The 12,323-nt window shown below is 41.6% G+C and overlaps 1 protein-coding gene and 1 long non-coding RNA gene across 2 annotated transcripts in view; both read left to right on the forward strand.

Moving 5' to 3' along the window:
- The window catches only part of LOC143904561 (lysosomal acid glucosylceramidase-like), a 97,124-nt gene that overhangs the window by 22,461 nt on the left and 62,340 nt on the right, over positions 1–12,323 (forward strand). The window lies entirely within an intron of this gene.
- Positions 10,489–12,316, forward strand: LOC143904574 (uncharacterized). The gene is made up of 3 exons (XR_013258975.1): positions 10,489–11,850; positions 12,049–12,149; positions 12,222–12,316. It is a non-coding gene; the product is annotated as an uncharacterized LOC143904574 (long non-coding RNA).

Consider the following 12,323-nt stretch of genomic DNA (forward strand, 5'->3'; position numbering starts at 1 on the left):
TTATCTGAAAACGACCCCGACCGAGCTAACCTCATTGTACTTCGGTCTTAGCCGCTTAATTTGAGTTGTCATTGCTCGCATTACGACAACTGTTCCTCCTCGTGCTTGACATTTAACCCTATAGCCCGGCCACATAGTGGATCGCTGAACGTTTTTTTGGTTTCCTAGTTTTTACATAATAACATAATTTTTTAGTTTCTTTATGATAAATTCAGTTTAACTCAAATAATTTTCTTGGCTTGATATTATCATAAACATAATCTTATTCAGATTCTGTATTTCCAATTCCTGCATTACAAGCTTAAAAATATTAATTAGAGTGAAAATGACAATGCGACAAAGTCGAGCGGTCTCACGGACCAAAGTGTGGCGAATTAAGGACTCGAAACTAATTGTAAGTGTGGCTAGCTAAGATTAACTCTGACTTGATCATACGTACGTAATTTTTGCTTGCAAAATATATGCTAGGACTGAAAAACGCCCGTCTTTATTTGCAAGCGTGCGTAATTATGCAAGCAAGCCCAACACCGCTCGCGATATGAACGCGCAATTATTCTTCTCAGAAAGAGAAAGAGCAGCAGCCACAGCCCATTAGCCTGATCGACCAGGCTGTGCGGCATCAAATGCGACAACAGGCACTCCTTGCTTATTCCGCGCGTACATCACGTGTCGGGCATCAAAGTGGCAGACATCGTGCAAATATCGTGATGGTAAATCGGGCTGCGTAGCGTGCCTATATAGAAGCCCGGGGTCCTTAAACCGTGACACGACGAACGATGAGCTCCGGGTAGGATAACGCCTCGTCCCTCGTCCTCGTCGGATTATCCCTTCGCTGATATTTCTCGAATGAACGTTGGGATAATTCGGAATACGATCCTCGGCGCTCTCATCTATCCAGAGCGGCTAAATGGATTTTTTTGGTTAATCTACGTGTCCGCTCAGCGTCGTCATAACTGTCGGCGACGAAACGATGTGGAATGCAACCTCGCAGATAAGCTTGAGCGCGCTCTCTTTCTCTCTCTTTCTCTTTCTCACACACTCCTTTCTCCTATCCTCTCCTCTCCTTTCGTCGACACCGAAGCTTTCGTACTCGATTATTTGCTTGCCTATAATCCTCCGACCGTGACGTCTTACACACGCCGACGATTTCGAGGATTCCGCGCCCACAGCTTCGCCACTAATCGCCGAATTAATCTTTTATGCTAGACGCAAGTCTTCTCTCCCGCTGTCTAACGTTGATAATCCGCGCGAAGCTGGTGCATTGCGCGTTTAGCGTTAAACGTAATCAGGTCCGCTTGGATTTTATTCGTCTGTCACAAAAAACATCTGTAAAATAGGAAAAGATTAGCATTTGTAAAGTAGAAAATATGAAAAGTAAACGTATATGCGGTTTTCATAACTTTTCATATAACGATTTGCATTTTTTTTTTTTCGTTAAAATTGGTTAAAACATTTTATACCGGAAAAGTATTTGCGCATGCAGAAAAAATATTAAGCCAAGATATTAATGCGCGCCTGCGGTTTCGTCGAGAATTTACGAATTGCATCGGTGAAACGTCAGACCCGGAGATGTACTGGGTACGCATAGTAATTACCGCGGTGAAACCAGGTCAACTCCCTTACGCCCTCGAAAGTTCTTCTTTTTTTTTCAGTTCGCTTCTCCGGCGTAACGGCCGAACTTCCGGTTCCGCGGTACCCATCCCGGATACGTAATGAAAATGGGTGGCTTGCCAAGCTACCGCCGTCACTTAAAGTGCGAATATCAAAGTCTGTTCTATCTGTGTGCCGCGCGTAGCCTATTTACTTATTCGTCGCGTGGCTACAGAATTTCGTTCGCCTGCTCCATCATCAAGGAAAGTTTTTTCATTAGACCTGATGACGAGATGGAGACGCGCATAATTGCTACGTGGTACGTTCCACCGAGCCATAAGCATTGCGTCCCTGAGAAAAAAGTCGTCTGATGGATGGACACGGTTAGAAATGTTGGTATATCGCCCATCCGAGCCCTACGTACACAGATTAGCGCAGACGCTGAAAGAGACTGGGTCAGAGAACATCTGGGATCTCGTAACCCTGAACCTTTTGCAGCCGCAATCAAAATTCGCTGGACCGATATATACAGGGGTTTTCCCCACGTGTTCTTGTACTTGAAGATTCTTTGATCGATTAGGAACTGATTTTTCACAAATTAAATTTATTCACTTTTATCTATTCTTTATACTTAACACCTGGGGCATCGATATTTCTTTTCTCGCGCGTTGAGAGAAACGCTATAAAAAAAGTTTGGACGTACTTTCTCAGAGCGTTAGAATTCTCGTTTTTACGGGGAACTTCTCCTGGAGATTCGATCGCGTGACTATAGTTTCGCAAGACGGTCGCGATGCTCGAAAGTTTTCAGGCAAGTACGACTTGTAGAAAACGCACATACATATTGTTACGTTTTGTCGATATCGATTCGCGGTCCAGAGAGAAACTCTTTCAATCGAGATCGCGAATTGCTTTCGAGAGGCAACGAAAATAAATATCCGGAGTCCTATATATTTGTTAACCGGACGCTCGCCGGCAGCCGGGCATAAAGATTTCCTTCCGAGTGAGATAAGAGGTTCTGAGAGCTAATTAAAGTTTTCGGGAGAATGTAGACCACCTAGTGAAGAGAGTTTCCGACGGAGTGAAAACTTGGTCGCTATCGGGGTTTGCTTCGACTTTGAGGTATGACAGGCTAGATATCCATCAGTTGTACGTCACGAACTCCCAATCGACATTACCCTCTATCGACGATACGTTTTATAACGATGATATTAACGAGTAAAATTTTCACGAAATATTTTGTGATGTAAAAAAATCGTTGTCGATTAAATTAAATCACAATTAAATTATGCCATTGAGGTAAATATACTAACTGTGTACTGAAATATCGATGATGTATCTAAAAATTCTCAGAAATATATATTATATTCCGGAAGAAAAAATGATTAGATATTTTTTTATAATAAATTTTATTAACAAATCTTCTTCGATATCTCTGTATCATTATATTATTCGTTGGATCGTATATCGTAGCCATCGATACACGACAACGTTACGTTATCGAGAAACGTGATGCGGTATAAGAGACGATATATATATACGCTCTTCGATAATTTTCATCATACATATCGTGCACTTCTTTCATGAGCGCGGAGCGCGCGCGTTAAATCCCGCATCCTCATCACGGAAGGAGGATAGGTTGTAATAACTATAAATATCAGTAGGTGTGGTCAATTTAATTTTGATTACACGGCACTACGGCGAGTCGACGTAATGAATAGGTGTTCAAGCTGATAACGTTGAATCCCGGCATTCTACCTGCCGGAAAGCCCCGCGCTAGCTTATTGTTCGGCTCGCATAAATCTTCGGCTCCCTGTGGACAACTAAAGGTACTCCTTGCGAACTGAGAACCAGGTAACTTTTGTCGAAAACTTTCGAACGAAATTGCAAGCATCGTTCCGTACGAGGAGAACGGGGATGACTCTCTCTCCCCTCCTATATAACTAAGCCCAACTCAACGCTTCGACAATAAAAGAGAAAAATAAACGCAAAGTTTCGCACGTGCGAGAGAAAACAAACGGGAGTTTGATGTTCGGCGGTGATGTAACATGTTCGGAAAGCATCTCAATTGATATTATCATTTATCACCGAGTTGAAAAAGATGAATCTTTTAAATTATTGAAAATAGTTTCTCTAAATCACACTATCGATTAATGTCGACAATATTTCATCTTTATTTATTTAGATATTCATTCAATGGGGTGACGTAAAATTTAAAAAAAAAACATCTCAATTGGTATTATTATCATTTATGCTAAAAAGATGAATCTTTTAAAGTATTAAAAATAATTTCCGTAAATATATATTACTATCGATTAATGTTGACAATATTTTATATTTTTATTTCTTTAAATCTATCCTCATTACACGTACGATTAATGATGCGGATGAAAGATGTTACGTCATTGTCACAATTTAACTGTCAACTGAATCGCGCGCATAGAGCCGTCGCGGCATCCCGTTGGACGCGCGCGACGCGCGCCAACGTGCGAACCTCCGATAACGGCATTCCGCTTTTCGCTTAGACACGTTGTTACGGACAGCAAAATCGAGACACTCGTCTGCTACGGAAATAGAGATCTCTTTTTTGCGATCGCGGCGCTACGCGCTACGCGCTACGCGCCATTGCGCCGGACGTTAAGTATGGTAATGAGTTTCAACGCATACGCTGGCCAATAGTCATCAATTATTCTGAATAATGGCATGCAAATAGGGCACAGCGTAGGCAATTAATGTCACTATTTGCGAAGGCTTATCCCTGGTGTATAGGACGCAGCAAAGCCGCAGCCGACGGTCCTATATTTGTCGATCGTACGCGGGTATAACGCGCGACGCTCATTGGGAACTCGACAAACACGCGATACTGATCATTCCGTTGTGCGCAGCGTACCCCACAGCTCGTAGATCGGTATAATAACCTCGTCCCTCAAAACGCTTGTATACACGTATACGCGGCTTAATTGAGCCACGGTATCCGGCGCGACGCGAGTCTCGCGCGAAATGACGCGATGGTGTGCACATCCGCTGCGAATGCGCTTAGCTCTTCGCTTATATTGGTTTCGTCTGTACATACATAAAATTTGCAAAAAGCGTCCCAAACTGCGAACAACCTTAATTTTCAGATCTACATCAGAATTATGCAGCGATATCCTGATTAAATTAGATTGATCTACAAACTGGTCGAAGAACCACCAAGGTAATAAGTCATTCCGTGGATAAAAATAAATGTCTATTTGCAAATTGGAAATTTCTTAAATAAAATAAAATTAAATTTTATTATTCATCTAATTGTAAGTTCAAATAAACATAAAACAGTTTAGACAAGATCATCGCAAATTGATGTAAGTAAATTAATTGTAAGTGTAAATTATGCACACACAAAATCCGTATAAAAGAGAGAGAAAGAAGAAAGAGAGAGAGACGTCTGCAAGTTTTAAAATATATTTAAGAAGAAGAAAGAAAGATTCGTATCATATGTATGTTCTATTCCAGCATCGGTCTGCTCGCTCCATTTGACATGATGCATTTACCGCAAGCGGCATCATTAACACATTGCGCCCCGCGGTGCGAATCGCCGACGACGGCCGCGCCCGAGGTATACACGCGTTCTGCCAACTAACGGGCCGGAAACGGTCGCATAAGCGTCTCATTCGCTCGAAATAATTAGCTGCAACGTCCTATCCTATAAATATCGGCCCCGGCGATATCGCGTCGCGTCGGCGTCGCACGGAAAAGGTGATTACAAAGCGATGAAGTGCGCGCGGTCGGCCGGTGAATAACCGATGTCGGAAACGGTTTAATCTCCGCCAGTCATTTCGCGCTCGCTCGTCGCTGCCCGCGAAATTTTATCAGCCCTCATTACGGCGTTGCTTTAACGAACGATCCATATACATTTAGCGGTCCCCGTCCGGCCCTCCCGCACACCCTCCGTCCCTCCCTCGCTCTCCTCTCTCACTTCCGCGCGAAATGATCAACGGGTCGGAATGTATATTAATTATGAGTACGATGTGTAACTTTAGCGGAATAATATCCGTTGAGTACCGTCATCGCGGGACCGGGTCACAGTCGCCCCGATGATCGATGGCTTTTCGCTCATAAATTGATACCGGAGACGCGTTTATCTCGCACGCATGACCCGGTGGCCCGAACAACGGGGCAAAACACCCTCAGTGCACCCTCAGTACGTCGAATTATGATAAACGCGCGTAGTGCATTATCGTTAACAATTATCAGTAATAATAAGCTGTACGAAAATTCACTTCTATTTATTACGATTTTTCGGAAAGACCGAAAGATCGAAGCTCTGTCTGCCTTGACAAGGAACATGATGGATACAATTTTAGAATTTTAAAATGTCGAAAGTGTCTCTGTAGATGACACCGTAATCAACAGATTTTGTAAGCAATTGTGTCCCCCGCAGAGATTACCGATCCGCACAGTATTACATTCGCATACACATTTTTTTATGACGTCAGCGCATTAAACTCATAATTTGATAAAAAATGGGGAATAAAATCTAATTAAGGAATATGAAAAAGTAAAAACAAGATCCATATACATGTTTGATGTATAGCTTGAACTGGAATAGGGAAAATTTATTGAATTTATTCTTTATTTATAAGCTATTTTTTTTATTTATGTGCCATTTATATTTATATACACTTATTTTTTATTCATACATGTAATGATTATTTTTTTACGCTTGACGCAATGCACGAACGAGTCGCGAATGATTTGCGGATCTCGCGAACGATTTCTTGACATTAATTCCACATTGCTTTTCATCGCCCGGCGTCTCCTTATCCTTCCTTCGGGCCACTGTCTTCCTTTCTCTCGTTTACTTAAATCTCGCTCGTGAGACTAAAAAGTGTGCATTAGCGTAATTTACGGCCCGATAAATCAACCAGCTCGCCATCGCGGGAACAATTTCGCGGCAGGAAAAAAGGAACGAGGTTTGGCCCGGGCGTGCGAAAATAGAGGTACGGCAGAGGCTCGGGGCACGGAAGAGGAAGTCTTCTTTTCCCCGGACCGTAATTTTGTACACGCTCGCGCGTTCGTTTCTCGCGTCCCACGCCCGCATTCCGAGAGCACGATGTATGATAATCGAATATAGTGGCTGCTTTTATTGTTATCGCGCAAACGTCACTTCGCGCCCGACGTATACGCGCGTGTATAAAACAATCGCCGTCCGCCTCTCTCTCTCTCTCTCTTTTTTTTCTGCTGTCGAAAAATCCGCGCTTATTTTTCCGGCTCATCAACCACCGTGACATATTCGTACACGCTGACAGGAGGGTGGCCTATTTAACGACTTAACAGCAACCGCGACGCATTAAATTCGATGCGCGTTTTTTTTTTTCATCACCGCTCTACTTGATGCTAGAGGCGATTTCACGTTAGGGTGCGAATCTCTTCTTCGCAAGTATTAACCCTATTCACTCCAACGTTTTTTCCTCCCCTTTTATTCCTCCAACCATGCACTTTCGAGTCTTACGTGTTTTTCAAAATGTTAATAGCTTTGAAAAATTCTCCAAAAATTATTATAATATCTTTGTACCTTCGACTAAAAATCAATGTAAAGAAAATTTGGAAATCATTTATTTAAATATTTTTTTGCAACAATTATATGTTGACAAACACGCGTTACGACTCGTTTTACTTAAAAAATCATAACTCACGAACAAATTGACGAAGCTTAATGAACCAAAACGCAAATTAAAGCTAAAAGTAGTGCAAATGAGAAAAAAAAGTAAAATAATTATTAATTAAATAGGAATACTTAATTTCGTCGCCGCAAATTTGGTAATTTTTAAATGGTACAGAAGGACTTTAAGGACTTAAAGAATGCTAGAAAAAGAATTTCTGAATAAGAAAAAGCGAAAGTGTGACCGATATTTTTTATGTAAAAAAATTAATTTTTTTTTATAATCGTAGATTCTCCCCACCTCTTCCACCTGCTTCTGAGCCATAATAGACCTCTGTAAAATGTTAAAATTTTTTTAACGACAAAAATATTCGAATTACGCTTAAATTATACACAAAAATACATTTTTATCGAAAAAAATGCTCATTTACCTTTCACACAACACTGACGTAACCCTCCAACTATGCACTTTCGTGTCCCTCCGAGATTTTGATTGTTCGCCGTTTCGAGAGTAAATGAGCTAGGACTTTGAAATTTTTACCTGAGGTTCCCAGCCATAATAACTTTTTTCCGGCGTGGAGGGGATTCTCCCACGATCATTTGTTTTCCGGAACAAACGACTATTAGAAATTCGTAGGACACGAAAGGCATGGTTGGAGCGAATAGAGTTAAAATTAATTTATCGGTTTGCGATATTTTACGACCATAAATAATTTTTTTTACATTATCTTAAAATATACAACATATACTATCTTTCTCTAAAGAAAGTAAAAAGAAAAGAATTATTTGATTTTGAATGAGAGATACACTGGTGTAGGTACTATTTCCAATTATAGAAGCGAGTTAGATGCCGTCGGTATTTAAACGCCTAGCAACACTGCTGTGGCCGCACACCGAGCGGGCAATTAGCGCAACAGCGGTGACAGAGCTGAACGGCAATTTTTTGTTCGATCGACGATCAAGCCAGGCCAGGTCCAGCTGAATCCCTGAATTGGAGGGATATTTGAAAGGGTTGAATGATTGCGCGCGGGATACACCGGCGGATGCGACGGGTGCGGCGGCGAGACGGGGCTCGCGGTGCGACCCAATTTTCGTGAGATTGTGATCAGGCGACCGGAAAACCCCTGTAGCTATAGGAGGGAACGGGCAAAGAGAACCTTGCCTGGGATTCGAGCGGCTGTCCAAGCGGCCGCGGGAATCGTATTTACGATATTTGCCGGCCCGTTCCCGCAACTGCTTTACCGTACGACGCCGCGTCCGCCAGGAAATAACGGCGACTGGTAGCTCCGACGTCATCGGGAGCGAGAGCGAAACTTGATTTGTGTTGTCGGTATATATATCGATTTGAACGGGGAACTCCCGCGGACGATGCGATGGCACGTGCGCAATATCGGCTCATCGCGATTCTGCCGCAAACCCATGATCCCCCGATCGCGAGTTGTATACGACGTAAATATCCGCGACAAGAAATATCGCGGACGCGCATCCGCGCTTCGCGCGCGAACGTAAATGAAATTCGAAGATATCGTTAATCCGCGATCATCGAAATGTCGCAGTTTTGTTCTCGTTGCGCGATGGAATATTAATATTATTTACGTTCAATGCGACATTATATAAACCACGAATTAATAGCGAAAATGTTTTATTGAAATGTGTCCGAAAGCAGAAAAAGCAGATTTTAAATAATGTTCTTATGAATGTGAACCAGAATAATTACATTTCTATAAAAAATACTCTGGTTTAACCCAACTATTTTCACGAAACACGAACCGTTATCCTATTGCTCTTTATTAATCCGGCAATTTAAGTATATAGATCAGACTGCATAGAGCGAGTCTCTATATATTGACGAGTTCAATTTAAGCGGAGAAATAAGAAGACTCGTGCGATTCCCTTTAACAATACGCTATAACACCGGCTGATTCGTGTTCAAGCAGCTGGATATCGACTGGATATTGAGTTCAATGGAGAGAGCCGTAGTGCAAAATGCCGCGTTAACATCAAATTCAAACGTGATAGATTATTCAACGCGCTATAAAATGTAATATCTATATCCGGCGGTGTAATCGAATTTTATTAAATATTGCCGGTATTTTATTCTCGGCACGTTCATATGCCCAAAACGATTTTCACGAGTTTTCAGGCTGATTTACTCACCGTGTTATTTTAACGATACGAACCATTTTTCGAGAGGGCGATTGAAAAATTAATTATATATTCAAAAACAGATGACGCGCGCCGTGATTTGTTTTCGTGTGGAAGGCATTTGGGGTGAAGAAAATATTTAAAAAAAAGATGTGTGTCTCGTTTCTGATAAAATGAAAATTATACCTCATATTTTTATGCGATAAAAGGGACTGTAAATAATATCGATTAATGGACATTAATTCAATATCTAATATTGAAATAAAATTACGATATTTAAATATAATAATATATTTGACCGTTTATGGAAATTATGGGTCACAAAGGGTTAAGGGACATTGTCCGAAGTATTCAGGAAACATGCACAATGAATTTACGTTAACTGTCCGGTAACATGAGCACGCGTGTTCTCGGCAAGTCCACAACTAGCGCTATCGATTGCGTCCAACTTCCGTGCGGAAATTGCGGACAGTATTTAATCGGCCGCGGAGCAGAGTTTAACGAAACTCGGATGATAGATTGTCGGTTGGTGCGTCCAAAGAACGTGGCTGAAATGGAGATCCGATAATAATGTATTGTCATCAGTTAAGAATTTTAACAATTACTCTAATGCTTTATTATTTCATTACACATATCAGAAAGTAAAAAATTAAATAGTCATACGTTAGCTTTTATATAGGTATTTTATACCTTTATTATGTTCTTTCGTGTATACTTTAATAATGATTAAAAATAATTTCCTATACGTTCTGTAAAGTTGAAATTCTCATTTTTATTGCGCATTGTAGGGCAAAACTGCGAAAACAGGAGAATTTGTAACAGTCAACGCTCCGCTCGAAAAACAAAAACGTTAATGTCGAATTTCAAACGTGTGTCGCGAAGAAACGTTCAACCGCAGAAGTGCGGTTGCGCGCAGACGAATGTAATACGGAGCGGGAAATTAGACCGAGTTTCACCGACCGCAACTTATTGAAATCTTAATGCATTCGTTTTTCACGAAAGAGGTGTCAGGGAGCTTCGCGGTTTCTCGCCACGCCAAGAAGTTTACGGACGCGCGCAAGTGCATTTCCCACAGGCATCCTCGCCAAGCACTCCCACAGAGGAGAGACCGAGTTATTACCGCTATCAAAAGTGGCGGATAAGCTTGGTGGGTGTCCCTTCCGGATTTCGCGCGAGCCATTACTAGGTAGATCCTTCTCCCTTGAAGGTGCTCCCTGTAGAACGTTTAACACGATTTTTATCTCTGTAAGAGCAAGCAAAAATGCACATTATACTAACGGACATGAGAAAGAGAAAGAGAAAGAAAGAAATTTCTCTTTTTATTTTTATTCATATTAAATACTGTTACATTTATAATTATATATCTTCATTATAACGTATGTTGAAAACAATATTGAAACAGTTAAAAAGTACGAAAACTTACGTAAACCGCTATGCTTACTGTATTCCTAGCACTCCGTATATTTTCGTGTAATCTTTCGCGAACAATAATGCGCGGAAATCACACGGAAAGAATAAATGGCTTTCCAATATCGCGAGGTTTAACCGGGCGAGCCGTTTTAAAAAATACCGAAAAGCAGTTTGCTTTTGCGCGAATTATGTGTGATGGCCGCGTGTGCCTCTATCAAAATGGCACCACACTAATTAGCCGCGCGCAGACAAACGTGCTTTCTCGCGAGCGTTTAGCCGCGTGACTAAAAATATATAAACTAATTCGGCAACAAGACTTATTGCCCTAGCTTATCGGCTGATCGCTCTCATCAGTCGATTTGGGCACATCGTGAAGTCACTTCCGACTCACCATCAGAGAATCGCGTATGGTGGCAGATGGTATTTGAGAAACCCATCCACACCATTCCTCTCCATTTCACACCATAGAAAAGAGAGCGTGAATAAATAAAAAGGAATATGGAAGCATAGAGAGATTAACAAGTGAAAAGCATATTTTAAGTTATTTGTGGTCTTGGTCATGAAAATGTGGGATATTGTGATGTAGCGGATTGATTATAATAAGTATATCGCAAAGAGTTCTAGCAGGCCGAACAAGAAACGCGCAATACGGTACGACAGTAATACGTTCATTGCAGGTTGTAAGAACAAAGGTAAGAACAAAAGTAAGAACGAATTAGTTCTTTCTTTCTTTATTTGGAACTAATCTCTTAATATGATTCTTATTTTCTCCGTAAACTCCTTTTACTCTTGTGATCTTGATGAGTAATCGGCGAGTAGGGACGGCGGGGGCCGAGGGTGCAGGCGACGACACGGACGCGTTATTGGACGGATGTTCTTCCGGTTCCGGCACATTTATATGGGTGGCCTCGACTTGACCCTGACTCTTACTAAGCGGGCATTCGAGCATCGAATTCACTACTCGCGTATAAGAGGTGTCTCTACCTCTTAATATGGTGTGCGCGCAACCGGAGCGGCGACCACGGCGTCGACCCATTGATTGCGTCTGGCAATATACGCAAGAAAAAGTAAAGAGAGATCATTTTTCTGATTTGAAATTTCTTTAGAATAAATTCACTTACCTGTGTTAAAATCTCAGTCTCACTAGATAGAGTCGACGGCAATTTTAACGACTGTTATCGCGTTCGCGACCTTCTGCAACGCACCCGTAAACGCGATTTTAATTTTAATCCTATGTTTCTCTTTTGTTGTTAGATTATTATTAGTTCTGTCAATTAACGGCGCATGGATCAAGGTAAGGAAGCTCTTTTCTTTTGTGGGCGTAGATGATGTAATAAGAATCGCAGCGACGGGGATTTACAATCAGGTACTTTATGACTATTAGATAGCTATCGCCCTGAGGGAGTTGCGTAACTAACGTTTTCGGTTTTTATTCTAGGCAAGGAGGCGAAGTTTGCCCTGACGGAGGCGCGCAATTAGCGATTCGCGACGCTCGCAAAGGGAGAGAAAATTCGGCTAATTAACTTTGTCAATTCATAAA

This window comes from Temnothorax americanus, unplaced genomic scaffold (assembly GCF_048541705.1).
Source record: "Temnothorax americanus isolate GAGA-0224 unplaced genomic scaffold, ASM4854170v1 Scaffold54, whole genome shotgun sequence".
Taxonomy (NCBI): Eukaryota; Metazoa; Arthropoda; class Insecta; order Hymenoptera; family Formicidae; genus Temnothorax; species Temnothorax americanus.